The sequence below is a fragment of the Tursiops truncatus genome, chromosome 4, assembly GCF_011762595.2.
Source record: "Tursiops truncatus isolate mTurTru1 chromosome 4, mTurTru1.mat.Y, whole genome shotgun sequence".
Lineage (NCBI taxonomy): Eukaryota > Metazoa > Chordata > Mammalia > Artiodactyla > Delphinidae > Tursiops > Tursiops truncatus.
Window position 1 is genome coordinate 59599002 of NC_047037.1, and position 26528 is coordinate 59625529.

Sequence of the window (26528 nt, forward strand, 5' to 3'; positions counted from 1 at the left end):
ATATTGAAAGATTTTTGTCCCAGACACAGGGATAAAGATATTGAATAAGTGTTGAGACCTGACTCATATTTATCTAAAATTCTGCTTATCCAAATGTAATTTGAATTCTATATTGCCCATTCTGGTGAAGGCATGAGCGTTTGAGGTGAAGCTGACTGTAGTTTTCTGATAAACCATAATAAAGCTTTGAATGAGAATTATTTTGCCCCCAAATTTTTCCATCTTTTATATAATTATTTCATCTTTGTATAATGGAGACCCAAACAGATCTGAAGTCCAATTTGTTCTCAAATTTAACACATTTCTGTCAGATTTTTAAACATGAATTAATTTAGAATAAGTTGCTGGAACCATAGGGATTGATGTTAAAATGGTTTCGCCTCATTCACACAGGGCCCTGCCAATGTACTTTTAATTTTACCCACTTAATAATCCCTATAGGTATGGAGAAAAGACGGGAAGCACTTGTTCTCCAACCGCTCGCTGAAGCAACACTGCGGGCGTTTTCAGTGATGAGCTTGGAGTGCCCCGCTGTGGAAGGAGATGTGCACTACAATTTCTTTCTTCCAGGTGAGTTTATAGTTGGCTGCTGATTTGGAAACCTTATAGTTCTTCACCTCTGCCCACCATGAGGTCGGATGTTACTTTACTGTTAACATCTGTGAATTCAGTCTCACTCCTTTTCTTCCATGAAACATAAATATTTGTTGAAAAGAATGAATGGACGGGGACTTCCCTGGCAGTCCAGTGGTTAAGACTTCCCCTTCCAATGCAGGGGGTGCGGGTTTGATCCCTGGTCAGGGGAGCTAAGATCCCACATGCCTCCCGGCCAAAAAACCAAAACATAAAACAGAAGCAATATTGTAACAAGTTCAATAAAGACTTTAAAAATGGTGCATGTCAAAAAATGTTTATAAAAAGGAATGAATGGACGAATGAATCCTTTGGTCTCTCTTCCAAAAGCTTTGCATTTATTTTCTTGCAAAACCCAGAGCTGTGTTAGTACCCATTATGACATTTCGGAGCAGGTAGAATGAAATGACAAGGAGCACAAATAGGTGTGATCTCGTGTCGCAGCTCTCAACAATTGGCAGTGGCTGCCACAGAAGGAGTCTGAGGCCAGGTGCTGGCTCAAAAGGAAGGGTGATGTGATGCGTGAGCATGATGCAAAAAGGAAGTTAATCACTCTCTGCCTTAGGAGCTGAAACCTGTATAACTGATCTATAACACTGCTAGCCATTGGCTAATGGTCACTGAGTTTATTTAGCCTATGTCAGTCTTTGTTTTCATCTCAAAAACAAAACAGTATATTTACTGTTTACCCTGCCAAACAATAAACCTCATTTTTATTTATGTGATAATAATTAAAAAGCTCTCCCTACATAATTATTGCTGTAGCCTCTACCCTGGTTTTCCAGATGCTGACCTGTTCAGTCCTTCTTGTGATGTTCTATTCCTCAAACTACTTTGATCTATGTGCCTCTCTGTGCTGGTGTTCCCCTAGTCATGCAGCTTATAAGTAGGATCTGGTAGAGGCGGGTATTAATAATCATGGTGGCATAAACTGGGGCTGTCCTGGGCAAATCAGAACTTGTAGTCACCCTACTTGTAAACCCTAAAGTTCAAGGGCCAGGGTCACTGTGTACTCCTAGAATGTGGTGAGCAACTGGGTAACCACACACCTGCTAAGCTCACAGCTCCATGAATTCCCCTCAGTAAATCTTCAGAAACTGTATGTGCTGCCTGGTCATCACTCTTATTTGCTTGACAGCAGAAATGTTTAATGACTAATCCCAGACTCTTTGCAAGCTTCCAACTAACTCCTGGAGGAAACTGAGATATCTGCCCAGAAGATTGCCTACTACTGTACCGTCAGAGGTTGAGTACAGAGATGACACTTAATTACCCAGAACCTTGGAACCAGCATGCTTCTACTTTACACAGTCTATATGTCCCTGAAAAAGTATACATTAGGTGATACATCAGGGAAATCACATTTTAAATTCACTGGAGAGAATGGCTAAATAATGAAACCTTGTAGTGAGCCTCCTATAAGAATTTTTAAACTCCTTTTAAAATGCAAATAATTTACTGTTTTATAAATCTGGATTTTGGTAGAGTTGGTTTTCTTAAAGCAGAAAGTGTGACCTAGAACTTTGGTTTCCCTCAGAGGTAATGAACCTTTATCTGAGTCATATTTTCAAGTTATACTCTAAATGGAGATATTTTCATTAGGACGCTTTTAACTGCAAGTAACCAAAACCCACATCTGTCTTATACAATGAAGATGATGCATTGGTTCATATAACTGAAAATTCCAGTTCAAGCTTTAAGCAAGGGTTAATCCAGCGGCTCTAATAGTGTCACCAAACTGTTAGTTTCTTTCCATTTTTCTGCTTTATCTTGACAGGTACTGTCTTCATGTTAAGGACAGTGAAGTGAATTAATGAAATCACCAACATTATCATAGCTATGTGAAGGAGGTAACTCAATGTTCTCTAAGAAGGAATAAGAGATAAAGTAACAAAGTTGTTTGAATCAAGATATTTTTTCATGAAATAATCTACAGATTAAACAGTGTTTAAGGAAAACAACTTTGTTGAGAGCCTGTTTAGGTCCATGATGGAGGAAACTGTCCTCCCTTTTTCTTTTTCTTTTCTTTTTTTTTATTGAAATATAGTTGATTTGCAATATTGTGTTAGCTTCATGTGTACAGTAAAGTAGTTGAGTTACATTATTTTCAGATTATTTTCCCTTATAAGTTATTACAAGATATTGAATATAGTTCCCTGTGCTATACAGTAAATTATTACTGCTTATCTACTTTTTGTATAGTAGTTTGTATCTGTTAATCCCATACTCCTAATTTATCCTCCCCCCCACGCTTCCCCTTTGGTAACTGTAAGTTTGTTTTCTATGTCTGTGAGTTTGTTTCTGTTTTATATATAGATTAATTTGTATTATTTTTTGATTCCACATATAAGTGATATCATGTAATATTTCTCTTTCTCTGTCTGACTTCTCTTAGTATGATAATCTCTAGGTCCATCCATGTTGCTGCAAATGGCATTATTTTGTTCTTTTTTATGGCTGAGTAATATCCCATTGTATATATATACAACATCTTCTTAAACCAATCATCAGTTGTTGGGCATTTGTGTTGTTTCCATGTCTTGGCTATTGTAAATAATGCTGCTATGAACATTGGGGTACATTATCTTTTCAAATTAGAGCTTTTGTCTTTTCTGTGTATATGCCCAGGAGTGGGATTGCAGGATCATATGGTAGCTCTAGTTGTAGTTTTTTATGAAAACTCCATACTGTTTTCCATACTGGCTGCACCAATTTACATTTCCAACAACAGTGTAGGAGAGTTCATTTTTCTCCATACCCTCTCCAGCATTTATTATCTGTAGACTTTTTGATGATAGCTATTTTGACCGGTGTGAGGTAATACCTCATTGTGATTGTGATTTGCATTTCTCTGATAATTAGTGATGTCAGGCATGTTTTCATGTTGTCCATCTGTATGTCTTCTTTAGAGAAATGTCTGTTTAGGTCTTCTGCCCATTTTTGGATTGGATTGGGTTTTTTTTTGATATTGAATTGTATGAGCTGTTTGTATATTTTGGATATTAACCCCTTGTCAGTCACATCACTTACAGACATTTTCTCCCACTCTGTAGATCATCTTTTCATTTTGTTGATGGTTTCCTTTGAATGTGCAGAAGCTTTTAAGTTTTATTAGGTCCCATTTGTTTATTTTTGCTTTTATTTCTTTTGCCTTGGGAGACTAACCTAAGAATATACTGATATAATTTGTGTCTGAGAATGTTTTGTCTGTGTTCTCTTCTAGGAATTTTATGGTGTCATTTTGTATATTTTGGTCTTTAAACCATTTTGAGTTTATTTTTGTACATAGTGTGAGAGACTGTTCTAATTCCATTGATTTACATATAGCTGTCCAGCTTTACCAACACCACGTGTTGAAGAGACTGTCTTTTCTCCATTGTATATTCTTGCCTCCTTTATTGAAGATTAATTGACTGTAGGTGTGTGGGTTTATTTCTGAGCTCTGTATTCTGTTTCATTGATCTATATGCCTGTTTTGTGGTAATACCATGCTGTTTTGATTACTGTAGCTTTTCAGTATTGTTTGAAGTCTGGAAGAGTTATGCCTCCAGCTTTGTTCTTTTTCCTCAGTATTACTTTGGCAATTCTGGATCTTTTGTGATTCCATATAAATTTTAGGATTATTTGTACTAGTTCTATGAAAAATATCATGGGTATTTTGATAGGGATCACATTAAATCTGTAGATTGCTTTGGGCAGTATGGCCATTTTAAAAGTATTATTTATTCCAATACAATAGCATGGGGTGTCTTTCCATTTCTGTATCAGTGTTTTGTAGTTTTCAGTGTATAGGTCTTTCACCTCCTTGGTTAAGTTTATTCCTAGGCTGTTTTTTGTTGTTGTTGTTTTTTTGATGTTATTTTTAATGGGTTGTTTTTTGTGGCATTTCATTGTTAGTGTAAAGGAATGCAACAGATTTCTGTATATTAATCTTGTATTTTAATACCTTGTTGAATGCATTTATTAGTTCTAATAGTTTTTGTGTGGAGTCTTTAGGGTTCTCTATATAGAGTATCATGTCATCTGCAAGTAGTGACAGTTTTACCTCTTCCCTTCCAGTTTGGATACCTTTATTTATTTTTCTTGTCTAATTGCTGTGGCTAATGTCCTCCCTTTATCTACTGCACACTATTTAGTGTGGTAGTGAGAGGAGGTTGTGGTGAATACTAACATGTACCCCACCTTCACATATTACACCAGACTGATAGTGCTAGGAGAAACCTTAGAGAACACTTGGTCTTGCCTCTTTAGTGTACTGGGGAACTAACTAAGACCCAGAGATGGGGATGAACACAAATTTCATTTTATGAGAGTTGAAGAGACACTTTAAAATGTGAAGGAGGATCAAGCCTCTGCATGCCCACACTTGTTTATTTGTCAACAAATAGCACCTGAAAATCAAAGTCTTACCCAGAGCTTCCACCACTCCAGCCCAACTTGCCCCTGCCTACCCTGCCCATGAAGACTCTGTGGTGCAATTTCAGAAAGTAAGCTCACTTCAATCTGCTACTCACAGCTTCTTCTTGCCTTAAAATGGTGTTTTCTGAATTGAGATACACATACATCAAAGGATACATTGTATATTGTAGAAAAATATAACTGGTATATCAAGCTCATGATTTCACCAAGATTATTGTTCAGAATAAGACTATAGTTGATTTATCAGTGGTAGTCTACCTTAAACAGTACATTTTTAACTTTAAGTATATGATTCAGAGATACCTGTGAAACTTCTACATAGTCAAATTTACACACTGCTGCATTCACAGAAAAACAGTGACTGCTCTGGATATGTATGAAGATTTAAGAGAAAAATTTTATAAAATTTTAAAGACTGTCAATCTCATTAATATCAAGCCATCGATCTCTTTGCTGTTTTATCTATCTTTTTAGAGAGATGGAGCTCACTGGCCTTCACTCAGAAATGTTCTCACTCTTCTATTTGTTTTGTAAGAAATGCCAAGTCTTTTCTGTATGTAATCTTCACTCTGCCAAATTATATGCATGACTTGTGTTGGTGTTAAAAGATAATTGCTCATTTGAACATTCTAAATCAAACCTTCCATGGCAAGTTTACATTCCACATGCAAGACAAAGTGAATAGGAAGATCATAAAACTGGAGCTGTGAGGAACACTGCTTGATCATGGTGAATAAGATAGGTTTTGATGTCTGAATTACTTTTTTTAAACTCAGCTGAAGATCTAGTTGTAAATATTTTAAACCTTATTAAAGAGACACTTGAAAAAAAGGTATCAGATTTCCTTTTCTGGAAGTAAGAGGAACTAAATATTCTGAAAAGTCCTCCCACCACAAAAACAGATAGATCCTGATAAAACATTCTTTATTGCATGTCTGAAAGCATAAGAAAAAGGGTAATTTTTCAGGATACTCTCTCCAAAAATAAATTTCAAAAATGCAGACTGATGAGCAGTAATAATAAGGGAAAGATAGAGTGGCCTAAAGGCACAAGCCAATATTAGAGCTGAGGTAGCTGAACTAAGTCTTGGGCTAGAAGTAAGTACAAAAGTTGAACTTGAGAGTCCCACATTAAGCTGACATTTCTTAAAGGAAGGTAAAATGTTCCAGGTCAATACTCTCCCTGTTTCCTAGCAAAAGTACAAATAAATGTTTTCTGAAGAAAACCACCCCACTGTATTACCAAAAGATTCCCACAGATTAAGAGCAAGCAGTTATGAGCTCAAAATCAAAATCAGAAAGTACATGTGGAAAGAAGACACTATTATTGCAAGTCATCACTAACTACAAACAGATTCAAGTCCCCAGGGAATTCATATTTTGGCAATGTCAGATACAGAATATAATATTTCTGTATATAATCTGTTCAGATAATTAAAGATGTTTTCACAGAACAAGTAATTGTTAAGGGACTATCAAAAATATTCCACAGATTTGAAAAAATAAAAACAAAAGGAACTTTTGGAAATAAAAAATGTAATTGTTGAAAAAGAAAACTTAATAATGGAGGGCTTCCCTGGTGGTGTAGTGGGTAAGAATCTTGCCTGCCAATGCAGGGGACATGGGTTCGAGCCCTGGTCCAGGAAGATCCTACATGCCACGGAGCAACTAAGCCCATGCGCCACAACTACTGAGCCTGCGCTCTAGAGCGCGCGCGCCACAACTACTGAGCCTACGTGCCACAACTACTGAAGCCTGCGTGCCCTAGAGCCCGTGCTCTGCAACAAGAGAAGCCACCACAATGAGAAGGCTGTGCACCACAATGAAGAGTAGCCCCCACTCACTGCAACTAGAGAAAGCCCGCATGCAGCAACGAAGACCCAACACAGCCAAAAATAAATAAAATTAATTAACAATTAAAAAAAACTTAATGGATGGTTTAGATTGCAGATTAGATGTGAATGAAGAGAGAATTGATGAACTGGAAGATACATCGGAAAGAATATCCAGGATCCAGTTTAGAGAAAAAAGGAGATAAAAGTTAAGGTAGAGATTGAAAGTTGCGGAGGATAAAATGAAAAACTTTAAAATACATCCAGTCAGAATCCTAAGGAAAAAAATAGAATGGAGGAACTGCAATATTTGAAGAGAAAATGATCAAGAATTTTCCAAAACTGATGAGATACATAAGCTCCTAAGTAAAGAAAGTCAGTATATAATAAGCAAGATAAATAAAAAGAAACCCACAAAGATACATTGTAATGAAATTGCAGATCACAAAGAACAAAAAGATTTTGAAAGCAACCTGAAAGAAAAGCAATGATGTTTAGATTCTCAACAGTAACAATAGAAAGCAAAAAGACAGGAAATAATAACTTCCTAATTGAGAAAAATGAACTGTCAACTTTAAATTATGTATTCAGCAAAACTATATTTTCAGAAATAATGATAAAATGAAGACATTTTCAGCTGAACAAAAACCTAGAGAGTTTGTCAACAGATATTCACCATAGGAACTTCTAAAGAATGTGTTTCAGTAAGAAAGAAAATTATTGCTAAAGGAAAGTCTGAAAGGCAAATTAATAGTGAACAAATTGGTAAAGTTGTAGATAATTTTAAATGACATCATAGGCATAAAAAAGAGAAAGAAAGGGGCAAGGAGGAAGAAGATTAGAAAGAAAGGAGGAAGGGGAGGAGGTATTCTAATTTACAGTGTTTAAACAATAAAGTATAGAACTAAAGTTCTTGCCTTCAGTAGCATTTGGAGATTCATCAGTCTCCAAATTTTGGTTTTAATTCACTAATCAGAAGTGAGTAGCTTATGGAAAGTGTTCTAAGATCCCTGCATTGTTCAGGAGTTCATTTAACATATTAACTTACTTTAAACTTAAATTTCATATGTATGATAAAATTTCAATATTAATTACTAAAAGAATATGATATATTATTTTTAACTGGTTGAGGGGGGAAATGGTTAAGAAAAAATTTAAACTAAAAAATGAATTAATCTTAAAAAGGCAAAGGAAGGAAAGAAGCAAGTGAAACAGGAAAATTTACATTGATAGAAGCAAGTCCAAATATAACAATAATGACAATAAATATAAATGAATTAAATACAGGTTAAAAGAAAAAGTCCATTTTTTAAATCTAGCTAAACCATTTATAATTGTCACATCTAAAATATTAAAATGTAGAAAGTTTAAAAGAACAAAGATTAAAAAAGAAATAGCAGAAAAATACCAAAACAATGCAGAGATCACTATACTAATATTAGATAAAATAAAATATAAGACAAAGAGCATTATTGGGAATAGAGAATATTACTATATAATAATAAAAGTTTTCAATTCACTATATGATTATAACAACTTTAAACTTGGATGCACAGAATAAAATTGCCTCAAAATCATCATAGCATATGTTAGCACACCTCTAGTAATTATTGGTGGTCTAGAAGACAACAAATTAATTTGGATAAAGAATAAAGAACAAATATAATAAAAATTCTATAATTAACATTTAAAATTACACATCTAACAAGTAGAGAATACACATTCTTCTAAGCTCACCAGCAGTATTTCTAAAAATCCACACTCAGCCATAACACAAGTCTCAACACATCTCAAAGAATCAGTATCATAAAGACCATATTCTCTGGCAACAATACAGTTGAAAAGATATGGGACCATAATACAAACTTGATGGAAGACTTCAAATCACACCTTCAAGAAGTCCTATGAATCCTAATCAGAGTAACTACAAAGAAAAGCATAACCAGCATATCAGAGCAAAAGATCTAAAAACAAAAGACAAGGAGCAAATTTTAAAACCAGGCAGAGAGAGACCTTCAAGATGGTCGAGGAGTAAGACGTGGAGATCCCCTTCCTCCCCACAGATATATCACTACAACTACGTGAGGAACAACTCCTACAGAACACCTACTGAACGCTGGCAGAAGACCTCAGACTTCCCAAAAGGCAAGAAAATCCCCACGTACCTGGGTAGGGCAAAAGAAAACAGAAAAAAGAGAGACAAAAGAATAGGGACAGGACCTGCAGCTCTGGGAGGGAGCTGTGAAGGAGGAAAAGTTTCCACACACTAGGAAGCCCCTTCACTGGTGGAGATGGGGGTTGGGTGGGGGGGAAGCTTAGGAGCCACAGAGGAGAGCGCAGCAACAGGGGTGCAGAGGGCAAAGCGGAGAGATTCCCACACAGAAGATCGGTGCCGACCAGCACTCACCAGCCTGAGAGGCTTGTCTGCTCACCCACCAGGGCGGGTGGCAGCTGGAAGCTGGGCTTTGGAGCTCAGATCCCAAGGAGAGGACTGGGGTTGGCTGAGTGAACACAGCCTGAAGGGGGCTAGTGTGCCACTGTTAGCCGAGAGGGAGTCTGGGAAAAACTCTGGACCTGCCGAAGAGACAAGAGACCATTGTTTCAGGGTGCACAAAGAGAGGGAATTCAGAGCACCACCTAAATGAACTCCAGAGACAGGTATGAGCTGCATGGACATCAGAGCCGGGCATGAAATGCTAACACTGCTGCTGCAGCCACCAAGAAGCCTGTGTGCAAGCACAGGTCACTATCCACATCTCCCCTCCCAGGAACCTGTGCAGCCTGCCACTGCCAGGGTCCTGTGATCCAGGGACAACTTCCCCAGGAGGATACACGGTGCACCTCAGGTTATTGCAACGTCCTGCTGGCCTCTGCCACTGCAGGCTCACCCTGCATTCTGTACCCCACACTCCCTCCGGCCTGAGAGAGCCAGAGCCCCCTAATCAGCTTCTACTTTAATTCCGTCATGTCTGGGTGGGGGACAGATGCCCTCAGCAACCTACATGCAGAGGCGAGGCCAAATACAAAGCTGAACCCCAGGAGCTTTGCGAACAAAGAAGAGAAAGGGAAATTTCTCCCAGCATCCTCAGAAGCAGCGAATTAAATCTCCACAATCAACTTGATGTACGCTGCACCTGTGGAATACCTGAATAGACAACGAATCTTCCCAAAATTGAAGTGGTGGACTTTGGGAGCAAATGTAGGTTTGGGGTTTGCTTTCTACATCCAATTTGTTTCTGGTTTTATATTTATCTTAGTTTAGTATTTAAAGCTTATTATCATTGGTAGATTTGTTTATTGATTTCATTGCTCTCTTTTTTTAAATATATATATTTTTTTCTTTTTGTGAGTGTGTATGTGTATGCTTCTTTGTGTGATTTTGTCTGTATAGATTTGCTTTTATCATTTGGCCTAGGGTTCTGTCTGTCCATTTTTGTTTTGTGTTTTTTTGTCTTTGTTAGTATAGGTTTTAGTGCTTGTTATCATTGGTGAATTTGTTTTTTGGTTTGGTTGCTCTTTTCTTTTTTTTTTTCTTTTTTTAAATTACTTTTTCATTTTTAATAATTTTTTTTATTTTAAAATTTATTTTACTTTATTTTTTCTTTCTTTTTTTTCCCTCCTTTTTCTTCTGAGCCATGTGGCTGACAGGGTCTTGGTGCTCCGGCCACGTGTCAGGGCTGAGCCTCTGAGGTGGCAGAGCCGAGTTCAGGACGTTGGACCACCAGAGACCTCCCATCTCCACGTAATATCAAACGGCGAAAGTTCTCCCAGAGATCTCCATCTCAATACTAAGACCCAGCTCCTCTCAACAACCGGAAAGCTACAGTGCTGGACATCCTATGCCAAACAACTAGCAAGGCAGGAACACAACCCCACCCATTAGCAGAGAGGCTGCCTAAAATCATAATGTCACAGACGCCCCAAAACACACCACCAGACATGGTCCTACCCACCAGAAAGAACAGATCCAGTCTCATCCACCAGAACACAGACACCAGTCCCCTCCACCAGGAAGCTTACACAACCCACTGAACCAACCTTAGCCACTGGGGGCAGACACCAAAAACAATGGGAACTACGAACCTGCAGCCTGTGAAAAGGAGACCCCAAAACACAGTAAGTTAAGCAAAATGAGAAGACAGAGAAATACACAGCAGGTGAAGGAGCAAGGTTAAAACCCACCAGACAAAACAAATGAGAAAATAGCAGTCTACCTGAAAAATAATTCAGAGTAATGACAGTAAAGATGATCGGAAATCTTGGAAAGACAAAGGAGAAAATACAAGAAACATTTAACAAGGACGTAGAAGAACTAAAGAGCAAAAAAAAAAAAAAAAAAAAAATGAACAGCACAATAAATGAAATTTACAGTTCTCTAGAAGGAATCAAAAGCAGAATAACTGAGGCAGAAGAATGGATAAGTGACCTGGAAAATAAAATAGTGTAAATAACTACCACAGAGGAGAATAAAGAAAAAAGAATGAAAAGAACTGAGGACAATCTCAGAGACCTCTGGGACAACATTAAACACACCAACATTCGATTTATAGGGGTCCCAGAAGAAAAAGAAACAAAAAAGGGACTGGGAAAATATTTGAAGACATTATAGTTGAAAAATTCCCGAATATGGGAAAGGAAATAGTCAGTCAAGTCCCGGAAGTGCAGAGTGTCCCATACAGCATAAATCCAAGGAGAAACATGTCAAAACACATATTAATCAAACTATCAAAACTTAAATACAAAGAAAAATATTAAAAGCAGCAAGGGAAAAGCCTACAACCATGATTAGTCTACGCAGCAAGGATCTCATTCAGATGCGATGGAGAAATTAAAACCTTTATAGACAAGCAAAAGCTAAGAGAATTCAGTACCACGAAACCAGCTTTACAACAAATGTTAAAGGAACTTCTCTAGGCAGGAAACACAAGAGAAGGAAAAGACCTACAATAACAAACCCAAAACAATTAAGAAAATGGTCATAGGAACATACATATCGATAATTACCTTAAAGGTAAATGCTTAAATGTAAATGCTTTCACCAAAACACATAGACTGGCTGAATGGATACAAAAACAAGACCCATATATATGCTGTCTACAAGAAACCCACTTCAGACCTAGGGACACATACAGACTGAAAGTGAGGGGATGGAAAAAGATATTCCATGCAAATGGAAAGCAAAAGAAAGCTGGGGTAGGAATTCTCATATCAGACAAAATAGACTTTAAAATAAAGACTATTACAAGAGACAAAGAAGGACACTACATATTGATCAAAGGATCAATCCAGGAAAAAGATATAACAATTGTAAATATTTATGCATCGAACATAGGAACACCTCAATACAGAAGGCAAATGCTAACACATAAAAGGGGAAATCGACAGTAACACAATAATAGTGGGGGACTTTAACACCCCACTTTCACCAATGGACAGATCATCCAAAATGAAAATAAATAAGGAAACACAAGCTTTAAGTGATACATTAAACAAGATGGACTTAATATTTATAGGACATTCCATCCACAAACAACAGAATACACTTTCTTCTCAAGTGCTCATGGAACATACTCCAGGATAGATCACATCTTGGGTCACAATCAAGCCTTGGTAAATTCAAGAAAATTGAAATTATATCAAGTATCTTTTCCGACCACAATGCTGTGAGACTAGATATCAATTATAGGAAAAAATATGTAAAAAATGCAAACACATGGCAGCTAAACAATACATTACTAAATAACCAAGAGATCACTGAAAAACTCAAAGAGGAAATTTAAAAATACCTAGAGACAAATTACAATGAAAACACAACAATCCAAAACCTATGGGATGCAGCAAAAGCAGTTCTAAGAGGGAAGTTTATAGCAATACAAGCCTACCTCAAGAAACATCTCAAACAATCTAACCTTACACCTAAAGGAACTAGAGAAAGAAGAACAAACAAAATCCAAAGTTAGTGGAAGGAAAGAAATCATAAAGATCAGTGCAGAAATAAATGAAATAGAAACAAAACAATAGCAAAGATTAATAAAACTAAAACCTGGTACTTTGAGAAGATAAGCAAAATTGATAAACCTTTAGCCAGACTCATCAGGAAAATCAGGGAGAGGACTCAAATCAATAAAATTACAAATGAAAAACGAGAAGTTACAACAGACACTGCATAAATACAAAGCATCCTAAGAGACTACCACAAGCAACTCTATGCCAATAAAATGGACAACCTGGAAGAAATAGACAAATTCTTAGAAAGATACAACCTTCCAAGACTGAACCAGGAATAAATAGAAAATATAAACAGACCAATCACAAGTAATGAAATTGAAACTGTGATTAAAAATCTTCCAACTAACAATCTTCCAGATGGTTTCACAGGTGAATTCTATCAAACATTTAGAAAATAGCTAACACCCATCCTTCTCAAACTCTTCCAAAAAATTGCAGAGGGAGGAACACTCCCAAACTCGCTCTATGAGGCCACCATCACCCTGACCAAAACCAGAATAAGATACTACAAAAAAAGAAAATTACAGACCAATGTATCACTGATGAATATAGATGCAAAAATCCTCAACAAAATACTGGCAAACAGAATCCAACAACATATTAAACAGATCATACACCATGATCAAGTGGGATTTATCCCACTGATGCAAGGATTCTTCAATATACTCAAATCAATCAATGTGATACACCATTTTAACAAATTAATGAAGAAAAGCCATATGATCATCTCAATAGATGCAGAGAAAGCTTTTGACAAAATTCAACACCCATTTATGATAAAAACTCTCCAGAAAGTGGGCATAGAGGGAACCTACCTCAACATAATAAAGGCCATATACGACAAACCCACAGCAAACATCATTCTCAATGGTGAAAAACTGAAAGCATTTCCTCTAAGATCAGGAACAAGATAAGGATGTCCACTCTCACCACTATTATTCAACATAGTTATGGAAGTTTCAGCCAAGGCAATCAGAGAAGAAAAAGAAATAAAAGGAATCCAAATCAGAAAAGAAGAAGTAAAACTGTCACTGTTTGCAGATGACATGATACTATACATAGAGTATCCAAAAAATGCCACCAGGAAACTACTAGAGCTAATCAATGAATTTGGTAAAATTGCAGGATACAAAATTAATGCAGAGAAACCTCTTGCATTCCTATACACTAACAATGAAAGATCAGAAAGAGAAATTAAGAAAACAATCCCATTCACCATTGCAACAAAAAGAATAAAATACTTGGAATAAACCTACCTAAGGAGGTAAAAGACCCTACTCAGAAAACTATAAGGCACTGATTAAAGAAATCAAAGATGACACAAACAGATGGAGAGCTATACTATGTTCTTGGATTGGAAGAATCTATTTTGAAAATGACTATACTACCCAAAGCAATGTGCAGATTCAATGCAATCCCTATCAAATTACCAGTGGCATTTTTTACAGAACTAGAACAAAAAATCTTAAAATGAATATGGAGACACAAAAGACCCCGAATAGCCAAAGCAGTCTTGAGGGAAAAAAACTGAGCTGGAATAATCAGACTCCCTGACTTGAGACTATACTACAAAGCTACAGGAATGAAGACAATATGATACTGGCACAAAAACAGAAATATACATCAATGGAACAGGATAGAAAGCCCAGAGATGAACCCACGCAACTATGGTCAACTAATCTATAACAAAGGAGGCAAGGATATACAATGGAGAAAAGACAGTCTCTTCAATAAGTGGTGCTGGGCAAACTGGACAGCTACATGTAAAAGAATGAAATTAGAACACTCCAACACCATACAGAAAAATAAACTCAAAATGGATTAGAGACCTAAATGTAAAACTGGGCAAAATAACACTCCTAGAGGAAAACATAGGAAGAACACTCTTTGGCATAAATCACAGCAAGATCTTTTTTGATCCACTTCCTAGAGTAATGGAAATAAAAACAAAAATAAACAAATGGGACCTAATGAAACATTAAAAACTTTTGCAAAGCAAAGGAAACAACAAACAAGATGAAAAGACAACCCTCAGAATGGGAGAAAATATTTGCAAATGAATCAATGGAAAAAGGATTAATCTTCAAAATACATAAACAGCTCAATATTAAAAAAACAAACAACCGAATCAAAAATGGGCAGAAGACCTAAATAGACATTTCTCCAAAGAAGACATACAGATGGCCAAGAAGCACATGAAAAGCTGCTCAACACCACTAATTATTAGAGAAATGCAAATCAAAACTACAATGAGAGGGCTCCCCTGGTGGCGAGTGGTTGAAAGTCTGCCTGCCAGTGCAGGGAACATGGGTTCATGCCCCGGACCGGGAGGGTCCCACATGCCGTGGAGCGGCTAGGCCCATGAGCCATGACCACTGAGCCTGCATGTCTGGAGCCTGTGCTCCACAACGGGAGAGGCCACAACAGTGAGAGGCCCATGTACCGTGCCAAAAAAAAAAAAAAAAAAAAACCTAAAAATAGAATTACCATATGACCCAGCAATCCCAGTACTGGGCATATACCCAGAGAAAACCATAATTCTAAAAGACGCATGCACCCCGATGTTCATTGCCAGGTCATGGAAGCACCCTAAATGCCCATCAACAGACTAATAGATAAAGAAGATGTGCTACGTATATTTAATGGAATATTACTCAGCCATAAAAAGGAATGAAATTCGGTCATTTGTAGAGACATGGGTGGATCTAGAGACTGTCATACAGAGTGAAGTAAGTCAGAAAGAGAAAAACATATATCGTATATTAATGCATATATGTGGAACCTAGAAAAATGGTAAAGATGAACACGTTTTCAGGGCAGAGATAGAGACACAGATGTAGAGAACAAACGTATTGACACCAAGAGGGGAAAGCAGGGAAGGGGGTGGTGGGATGAATTGGGAGATTTGGATTGACATATATACACTAATATGTATAAAATAGGTAACTAATAAGAACCTGTGGTATAAAAAATAAATAAAGTTCAAAAATTCAGAAAACAAAGAAATATATGTCAATGGAACAGGATAGAAAGCCCAGAGACATACCCATGCACTTATGTTCACCTTATCTTTGATAAAGGAGGCAAGAATATACAATGGAGAAAAAATAGCCTCCTCAATAAGTGGTGCTGGGAAAACAGGACAGCTACATGTAAAAGAATAAAATAAGAACACTCCCTAACACCATACAGAAAAATAAACTCAAACCTGATTAAAGACCTAAATGTGAGGCCAGACACTGTAAAACTCTTAGAGGAAAACATTGGCAGAACACTCTATGGCATAAATTACAGCAAGATCCTTTTTGACCCACCTCCTAGAGAAATGGAAATAAAAACAAAAATAAACAAATGGGACCTAATGAAGCTTAAAAGCTTTTGCACAGCAAAGGAAACCATAAACAAGATGAAAAGACAACCCTCAGAATGGGAGAAAATATTTGCAAACGAAGCAACTAACAAAGGATTAATCTGCAAAATTTACAAGCAGCTCATGCAGCTCAATACCAAAAAAACAAACCAATTCAAAAATGGGCAGAGGACCTAAATAGACATTTCTCCAAAGAAGATATAGATTGCCAACAAACACAGGAAAGGATGCTCAACATCACTAATCATTAGAAAAATGCAAATCAAAACTACAATGAGGTATCACCTCACACCAGTCAGAATGGCCATCATCAAAAAATCCACAAACAATAAATGCTGGAGAAGGTGTGGAGAAAAGGGAACCCTCTTGCACTGTTGGTGGGAATGTAAATTGATTACAGCCACTGTGGAGAACAGTATAGAGGTTCCTTAAAAAACTACAAATAGAACTACCATACGACCCAGCAATCCCACTACTGGGCATATACCCTGAGAAAACCATAATTCAAAAAGAGTCATGTACCACAATGTTCATTGCAGCACTATTTACAATAGCCAGGACATGGAAGCAACCTAAGTGTCCATCGACAAATGAATGGATAAAGAAGATGTAGCATATATATACAATGGAATATTACTCAGCCATAAAAAGAAATGAAATTGAATTTTTTGTAGTGAGGTGGATGGATCTAGAGACTGTCATACAGAGTGAAGTAAGTCAGAAAGAGAAAAACAAATACCATATGCTAACACATATATATGGAATCTAAAAAAAAAAAAAATGGTTCTGAAGAACCGTAGGGGCAGGTCAGGAATAAAGACACAGACATAGAGAATGGACTTGAGGACACTGGGATGGGGAAGTGTAAGCTGGGACGAAGTGAGAGAGTGGCATGGACGTATATACACTACCAAATGTAAAATAGATAGCTAGTGGGAAGCATCCACATAGCACAGGGAGATCAGCTTGGTGCTTTGTGTCCACCTAGAGGCATGGTATAGGGAGGGGGGGAGGGAGGGAGATGCTAGAGGGAGGAGATATGGAGATATATGTATATGTATAGCTGATTCAGTTTGTTATAAAGCAGAAACTAACCATCGTAAAGCAATTATACTCCAATAAAGATGTTAAAAATATGCATAAATGTCAAAACAATATGTTGTACAACTAAAATTAAAATAATGTTGAATGTCAATTATACCTTAGTTAAAAAATAAAATAGAGGGCTTCCCTGGTGGTGCAGTGGTTGAGAGTCCGCCTGCTGATGCAGGGGACATGGGTTCGTGCCCTGGTCCGGGAAGGTCCCACATGCTGCGGAGCGGCTGGGCCCGTGAGCCGTGGCCGCTGAGCCTGCGCATCTGGAGCCTGTGCTCTGCAACGGGAGAGGCCACAACAGTGAGAGGCCCACATACCGCAAAGAAAACAAAACAAATAAAATAGAAAAAAAGACAAACAGTAGTTTCACAAACACTAAATTAATAAAATAAAAGCAGGCAGAAAGAAAAGGCATTCTCTGCAAAGGAGCAACAGTAAGATGAACAACCATCTTCTTAACAGAAACTGTAAAAGTCAGAAGATAATGTGCTAAAAGAGAATAACAATAACTTAGAGTTTTATATTGACCAAAAATATCCTTCAGAGATGAAAGCAAAATAAATTTAGATTCAGACATACCAAAATTGGGTGAATTCATCCCTAGCCGACCTGCATTAAAGGAAATGTCAATGGCAGTTCTTCAGGCAGAAAAGCAAATAGTCCCAGATGGATGCTTAAAGATGAGGAAAAAAAAATGAAGAACAACAGAGAGGATAATGTGTGGATAAATATAAATGAATATTTTCTATGTAAGCAAGAAGAACATTGCCTTATGGGTGTTAAATTGATACATTGCAGAAATAGTGCAGAAGTCGAGAAAAACAGAGTCAAAGTGTTCTAAAACCTTTGTATCTAAGACAGTGGTTCTCAAAGTGTACCTCTTAGGTCAGCATCATTAACATCTTAGTAAATTGTTAGAAATGCAGATTCTCAGGCCTCACCCCAGACCTGCTAAATCGGAAACCCAGGACCTAGCAATCTGTGTTTTAATAAATGCTCAAGGCAATTCTGAATCCATACTCTCAAGTTTGAATGCGTGCATAAGTTTGAGAACTACTAAGTTACATAGAAATTTAATGTTTCAAGTAACTGTTATCTCTTGAGTAACCACCTAAGGTTGGTATTTATGCCACTTTTTCACACCATACATTGTTAATTTGTGTCTTCTCTCTGCTTTTCTCTGTCTAACTGGAGGTTTATCAATTTTACTGATCTCCTCAAATAACCAGTTTTGATTTAATTGATTTTTCTCTATTGTTTTCTGTTTCCTATTTCACTGATTTCTGCTATGTTTATTTTTTCCCCCTTATTCTCCTTACTTTGGGCTTGATTTTTGCCTCTTTTTCTGGTTTCTTAAGGAAGGAGCTGATAAAGGACATCCACAAAAAAACTTACATTTAATATCATCCATAGTGATAAAGGACTGAATGCTTTCCCCCAAGATCAGAAACGAGACAAGGATGTCCACTATCATTTCGCTATTCTACATCATAATGGAAATCCAATGGAATAAAGCAAGAAAAAGAAATAAAAGGCATACATATTGGAAATAAGCCTTCCCTTATTTGCAGAAGACATAATTTTCTGTGTAGTAAATTCTAAAGAATATACCAAAAAAAAAAAAAGATGGAACTATGGGTTTTGTAAGATTGAAAGATATAAAATCAATCTAAAAAATGTCAATTGTAACTCTATATACTAGTAGAAAACAATTGGAAATTTAAATTTAAATGCAGAATTATTTACAATAGCATCAAAAACTTGAAATGTTTAGGAATAAATCTAGCAAAATAGTGCAAAAGCCGTAAACTCTGAAAAGTATAAAACAGTGCTAAGAAAAATTAAAGAAATGTACTGAGCTCACAGGCCAGAATATTCAGTATTATTATGATATCAATTCTTGCCAAATGGATCTATAGATTCAACACATTCCCAATCAATATCCCAGCAGGCTTTTTTGTAGAAATAGATTAGCTGATTCCAAATTTATATGGAAAAGAAAAGACCTAGAATAACCTATTTCCTCACCAGCCACCAGCAGAGTCCCTATATCCAAATTTCATACTATTTAATGGTTTAGAACTTTCCCCCAACTAAATCTATTTGTCCTATTTGTACTCATTGTTTAATCTATTGTATATTGAATGATTATACATTCTTTAAACCATATGCAGTCACAGTATATTAAGAGCAATGGTTAACATAAATACATTTTATTAAAATAACTTTCCCTTCTCAATTAGCTTGTTGGGAAGAATGAAGAAATTCATATACCAATATGTGAATTTACTGTATAATCATTTGTTAAGAAAATAAAAGTGTGAATCTGTATTTTCTCATTCATAAGCAGTGGAAGTAATGAGTCTATTCTTTTCCATATTTTTCACAGCAGCTTCTGTTACTAACATCTGCTGCTCTTTATATGATGTTCACATGAAAATATACACCAGTTATTATAAGCTTCATCAGGAAGATAGGTAGAACATGTTGAACAAAAACCTTAAAATATGACTAGCAAGACCTTTTTTTTTCTTTTCCATTATGGTTTTTACAGGATACTGAGTATATTTCTCTGAGCTATATAGTAGGACCTTGTTGTTTATGTATTTTATATGTAGTAGTTTGTATCTGCTAAACCCAATCTCCTAATTTATCCCTCCCCCTTCCCCTTTGGCAACCATAAGTTTGTTTTCTATGTCTGTGAGTCTGTTTCTGTTTTGTAAATAAGTTCATTTGTGTCATAGTTTAGATTCCACATATAAGTGATATCATATGGTATTTGTCTTTTTCTGACTTCACTTAGTATGATAATTTCTAGGTCCATCCATGTTGCTGTAAATGGCATTATTTATTTTTTTAGGGCTAATATTCCATTGTATATATGTACCACATCTTTTTTTTTGGCTGCATTGAGTCTTCATTGCTGTGTGCAGGCTTTCTCTAGTTGCAACAAGTGGGGGCTACTCTCCGTTACTGTGTGTGGGCTTCTCATTTGTGTTGGCTTCTCTTGTGAAGGACAGGCTCTAGGCGCACAGGCTTCAGTAGTTGCAGCATGTGGGCTCAGCAGTTGCAGCACGCGGGCCTTGTAGTTGTGGCTCATGGGCTGTACAGCATAGGCTCAGTAGTTGTGGCTCATGGGCTTAGTTGCTCTGCAGCATGTGGGATCTTCCTGGACCAGGGATGGAACCCATGTCCCCTGCATTGACAGGAGGATTCTTAACCACTGCGCCACCAGGGAAGTCCCTACCACAGTTTCTTTATCCATTCACCTGTCAGTGGACATTTAGGTTGCTTCCATGTGTTGACTATTGTAAATAGTGCTGCTATGAACATTGGGGTGCATGTATGTTTTTGAATTAGAGTTTTCTTTGTATATATGCCCAGGAGTGGGATTGCTAGATCATATGGCAACTCTATTTTTAGTTTTCTGAGGAGCCTCCATACTTTTTTCCATAGTAGCTGCACTAATTTACATTCCCACCAACGGGGTAGGCGGGTTCCATTTTCTCTGTACCCTCTCCAGCATTTGTTGTTTGTAGACTTTTTAATGATTGTCATTCTGACCGGTGTGAGGTGATACCTCGTTGTAGTTTTGATTTGCATTTCTCTAATAATTAGCAATGTTGAGCATCTTTTCATATGCTTATTGGCCATGTGTATGGCAAGAGCTTATTTTTAAAGCACTACTTATGTCATTTTCTGTGATAACCAAATTGTGTTCTCCCAAAATTCATATGTTGAAACCCTCCCTGTGACTGTATTTGGAGATAGGTTCTTTAAAAAGGTAATTAAGGTTAAATGAGATAATAAGGGTGGGGCGCAAAGCCAATATGACCAGTGTCCTCATTAGAAGAGGAAGAGACACCAAGGGGTCTGGTGAGAAAAGTCCATGTGAGGACACAGCCAGAAGGCATCTGTCTGCAAGCCAGGGAGAGAGGTCTCAGGAGAAACCAAATCTGCTGATACCTTGATCTTGGACTTCCAGCCTCCAGAACTGTGACAAAATAAATTCCTGTTGTTTAAGCCGCCCAGTCTGTGCTATTTTGTTACGGCAGCTCTAGCAGACTAAGACTTAGTCCATCAAGCATTACCCTCTAATTTTTGCTTTACCTATTTCTGTGGATGTTTCTGTAAAAATGATTAACCAAAATTCATGCCTCACCCCATACATTCTGCCACCATTTGTTTGACCCAGTCATTTCTTCACCTCCCATGTATGGCGTGACTCCAAAGCCTCCCAGAAATTCAGGATTGGTTTCTGCTGCACCTATTTGATTAGCTCATTTTGCAAGTTTCAGGGTCGATGCAGACCATCACAAAGCCTGCTTGGCCAAGGGACAGAAATCAATAAGGAGGGAGACAGCAGGAGCAACAGAGGTTGGGTTCAGGAACCTTGCCACACAGTGTGCTAGCCTTGTTGAGCTTCATGGCATGGGCCCATGTTCTGTAAACTTTTCATCTGCACACAAATTGCATTTCACAGCATACTAAAAGGGTGGGTTACTGATGCTGCATGTGGGAGGTATGTGCACAAATCCTGTTATCAGTTAATAGGATTACTGTGCATACCTCCTGAGCATGCTTTGAAAGTTTATTCTAAACCTACGTATACAGCCACAGGCCAACCATTTTTTTGCACAACAAATAAAATTGCTGCCAAATCGTTTTTAAAACCACTATTATTTTCCTCATTATTTCTGTCATCGTTTCTGAGTTGAGCTGCAGCAATAGCCATATCCAGGTGAGCGTTTTCTTCTTCCCTCTCACATCCACAGCGTCACACCCACCCACCCACCCACCCAAGCGGCGCCAAATTGTTTCTTACTATTTGTTCTGAAGCCCCCAGGATATTATAGGCCTTGGGGAAACTAAGGAGAAAAATCAGTAAAAGAGAAAATGAAAAGAAAATGCCAGTTATTTTAGCAACATTGATGAGGTATCTTCTTCAAAACTTATAACCAAAAAGTTCTTTTAAATAGTTGTTTACCGGGAATTCCTTGGCGGTCCAGTGGTTAGGACTTGGCGCTTTCACTGCCGTGGCCCAGGTTCAATCCCTGGTCGGGGAAGTGAGATCCCGTAAGCCTTGTGGCCAAACTAAAGTCGTTTCCCATACATGTCGCCCTTGGCTTTGATTTAACCCTTTCATTAAGTCTCAGGTTGTGGACAGCACAGGTGCAGGTTCAAAAATTTCATGTGCATGACTTGTGCGCTCTTGTGGCTAGGAAGAGGTCATACAGGGCTCCGGTTTCACTGAAGCTGAGGAAATTGTTCCGCCTGAAGAGACCAAAGCCACGACCCTCAGGGCTGTGGTGATGGTTGATCAAAGTCCCTGAACCAACAATCAGAATGCCATGATCTGTCAAAGAGTTTTCTCTCAAGTGTGAATTTATTTACATGGAAATTATTCCAGGGATACAAATAAATGTCATTTATATGTACATTTAATGACTGTAAATTGTATGAAGAGAAATACAAAATAACTATACAATTCAGTGAGTGATATATCTGTTTCAGGTAACACATGAACACTTGGAATCCACGGTATCCTAAAATATCTAGGTTGTATGATTACTTCCTATGTAAGATGAGTCTGAGGAGAAATTATGAGATGCATAATGTTTTATCCAGTGCCATGGCTACACCATGGCTCCCTTTTTTGTGTCCCTTCGAGACCCTTATGTCATCCTTTGACTGGACAGAGCCTCTCCTTCAGCTGCCCTTTGCCTCCCAAGAGAGATCCTTTTCTGCTCCAGATTATTTCCACTCATCCTTCTTTCCCTACCTGCCCTGAATCTCATTGCCTCAGCGTTTTACTTTATGTTGCAAAAGAGAATTACATTCCATAACCCTTAGAGTTGTCACACTGTTGTAATCATCAATGTAGGTGTGGATGCAAATAAACTTTGTAGCTAGCTACCTTCTTGACCCTGGCCAAATCCGAGGAATGCCCTGACCCCATCACTTACCCCTTCCTTAACAACTCTCTTGAATTTTATAGTAATTATCCCCCTGCTTTACTTTATAGTTTTTCAATTTGGAGCTATTTCAATTAATCCTGCTCTAAATATTCTTGTACACGTATCCTTGTGAACATAGGCACACACTTTTTAGGGTTTATTACTTAGGAGAGGAATTTCTGTGTCAAGGGACATGTAAATCTATAACTTTATTGGATAAAGTCAGTTTTATGCAATGGTTGAAACAGTTTACCACCTGCTACCTGACTAACAGTATATGAAATTTCCTATTGTTCCACATCTTTGCCATCACTTCTTATGGTTAGAATTTAGATTTTACCCAATGTGATAGGTAGTTGTACCTCACTGTGGGTTTTTTTTTTTTTTTTTTTTTTTTTTTGTGGTACGCAGGCCTCTCACTGTTGTGGCCTCTCCCGTTGCGGAGCACAGGCTCCGGACGCGCAGGCTCAGTGGCCATGGCTCACGGGCCCAACCGCTCCGCGGCATGTGGGATCTTCCCGGACTGGGGCACAAACCCGAGTCCCCTGCATTGGCAGGCGGACTCTCAACCACTGCGCCACCAGGGAAGCCCTCTCACTGTGGTTTTAATTTGCGTGATCTTGATTGCCAATGAGTCTGGATGTCTTTAGATATGTTTATTGGCCATTTAGGCATCCTCTTTTGTGAATTGTCAATTCAAGTCTTTTCCATTTTTCTATTGAGCTATCTGGTTATTTGTCTTTTTCTTATTGAATTGTAGAATCTTTTTATATTTGCATGTGAGCCTCTTGTTAGATGTACTGCAAGTGTTTTTTCTCCTCTCCGTGACTTTCCTTTTCCTTCTCTTAATGTGTCTTAATGTGTCGTCTGACACATGTAGCAAAATTTAGCAATCATTATTTCCTATAGTTTATTTTAAAATATCTTTCTCTAGCCCATGAGCATAAGGATATTCTCCTAGATTATCTTCAAAAATCTTTATAGTTTTGTGTTTGACATTGAGATCTATTTTCTACCTAAAATTGACTTGTCATGTTGTTGATTATGGGTCCAATTTCTCTCCTTTTTTTCTTTCTTTTCCTTTCCTCCTCCTTTTTCTTTTTGTTGCTGTTGGGTCATCAGATCCATAAACATGGTACATTTAAGTTGCCTTTATTTTCTTTTTTTTTTTAATTATTTATTTATTTATTTGGCTGCACGGGGTCTTAGTTGCTGCACTCGAGATCTTCGTTGCAGCATGAGAACTCTTAGTTGCGGCATGTGGGATCTAGTTCCCTAACCAGGGGTGCAACCTGGGCCCCCTGCACTGGGTGTGCAGAGTCTTAGGCACTGGACCACCAGAGAAGTCCCTAAGTTGCCTTTATTTTCTTCCATTAAGTTTTACAGTTTTCTTCACAAAAGTCTTACACATTTTTTTTTAATACCTTGGGACATGACTTTTTAAGCTACTTTGAATGGTTATCTTTTATTTCCTTTTCTAACTATTGGCTGCTGATATATAGAAATACAATTAATTTTTATATTGATTTTGTATCCACTGCTCCATTTGGTTATAAACTAATACTGTATTCACAGGTGATTTTGGATTTTGTCATAATCATGTCATCTTTAAACAGTGACAGTTTTGTGTCTTCCTTTCCAATCCTTATAATTCTTATTTCTTTTTCTTATCTAATGGCTCTGACTGGGTCTCAGCTAAAATTCTGAGTGAAAATAGTGATAATGGACATCCTTGTATTTTTCCTGATTGTCTGATTTGCAACTGTGGGATTTTAACTTATGGAGGTGACTAAGTGATGACACAAAGGTTAATGCCATTGAAATAAGAATTTATTGCTTACATCTCCTAGAGAAGAGGCCACATCACATCATACAGACCACATGAGGAGCAGCAAGTGTGGTCAGGGGGCAGAACAGGAGGGAGGGAAAAGCCTAAACCCAGAGCCCTTATTAGAGTTTCTGTGGGAAAGGCAGGGCAGAGTAAACAGTTTAGGATTAGCTAATTTGAATAACAAATGGTGGGCTTTGGGCTATGGATTCCTCTCTAGCTACCTGGTTCTGGCCCTGGGATGACTTAGCCAGGGGAAATATTGACTTAGTATGTAAGCATTAGATAAAGGAGGTGATTGGCTTGCATGTGAGAGACATGCTCTCAAGTAAAGTATTTACTAATTTTAGGAATTGGTTAGCCCTGGGAAGCCAGCCTCTGCTCGACCATTAAGATTTTTAAGAGGTCAAAACATCATAAGATACAGAAAACATAAAACATGATTAATACACTGATCTCAAAGAGAAAGCTTCGAATGTTCCATTAGTTCCCTGTTTTGTTTTGTTTTTGTAGATGTCCTTTATCCTTAAAAATATCATCAATCCCTAGTTTGCCAACAGTACTTTTTCCTAGTTATAAACAGATGTTGAATTTTATCAGATGTTTTTCCTGAATCAATTGAGATGATTATATGACTTTCCTCATATAATCTGTCAATATGAATATTTACATTTATTGAACTTTTGATGTTAAGCTATATTTTTACTTCCCAGAATAAACCCAATTTGGTCATGATGTGTTCTTTTTTATGTATTATTGGATTTGGTTTATTAACATTTTGTTAGAATTTTTGCAACTATATTCGTAAATGAAATTTGTATTTTTCCTTGTGTGTGTGCAGTATCTATTATATTAGTACAAGATTATGCTAGCCTTCTGAAATTAACCGAAGAAAAAAAAGACCATAAAATTGTTGGCATTTCCCCCCTTGTTTTGTAGAACTCTCCAGTTGAGCCAATCAGACCATAAATTGTCTTTTCAGGATGCTTTTTTTTTTTTTTTTTAACTTATTTGGCTGTGCCAGTCTTAGTGGCAGCACGCGGGATCTTCGTCGTGGCGCGTGGGCTGTTAGTTGCAGCCTGCGGGATCTAGCTCCCTGACCAGGGATCGAACCTGGGCCCTCTGCAATGGGAGCTCGGAGTCTTAACCACAGGACCACCAGGGAAGTCCCAGGATGCTCTTTAATAAGGGTCTTTATTTCCTTAATAGTTATAGAGTATTTAGGTTTTCTGTGTTTTCTTATGTCAGTTTTGGTAAGTTTGCTCTTTTTCTAGGAATCTAAATATTTCATCTAAATCTTCAGTTTGGGTACCTAAGGTTGTTCATATTATTCTCTTATAATCTTTTCATGTATTGATTATTTATTATTTGTTCCTTCTCTCTTTT

General features: G+C 37.4%; 1 long non-coding RNA gene across 3 annotated transcripts in view; it reads left to right on the forward strand.

The window, feature by feature from the left end:
- Positions 1 to 26528, forward strand: part of LOC141278558 (uncharacterized) — a 92272-nt gene that overhangs the window by 47324 nt on the left and 18420 nt on the right. For 2 of the 3 annotated variants that reach the window (XR_012331392.1, XR_012331394.1), the window contains exon 3: positions 442 to 10229. This is a non-coding gene — a long non-coding RNA (uncharacterized lncRNA). Of the gene's footprint in view, positions 1 to 441; positions 10230 to 26528 lie in introns of those variants that run through there. The other variant, XR_012331393.1, reaches the window with a different exon arrangement.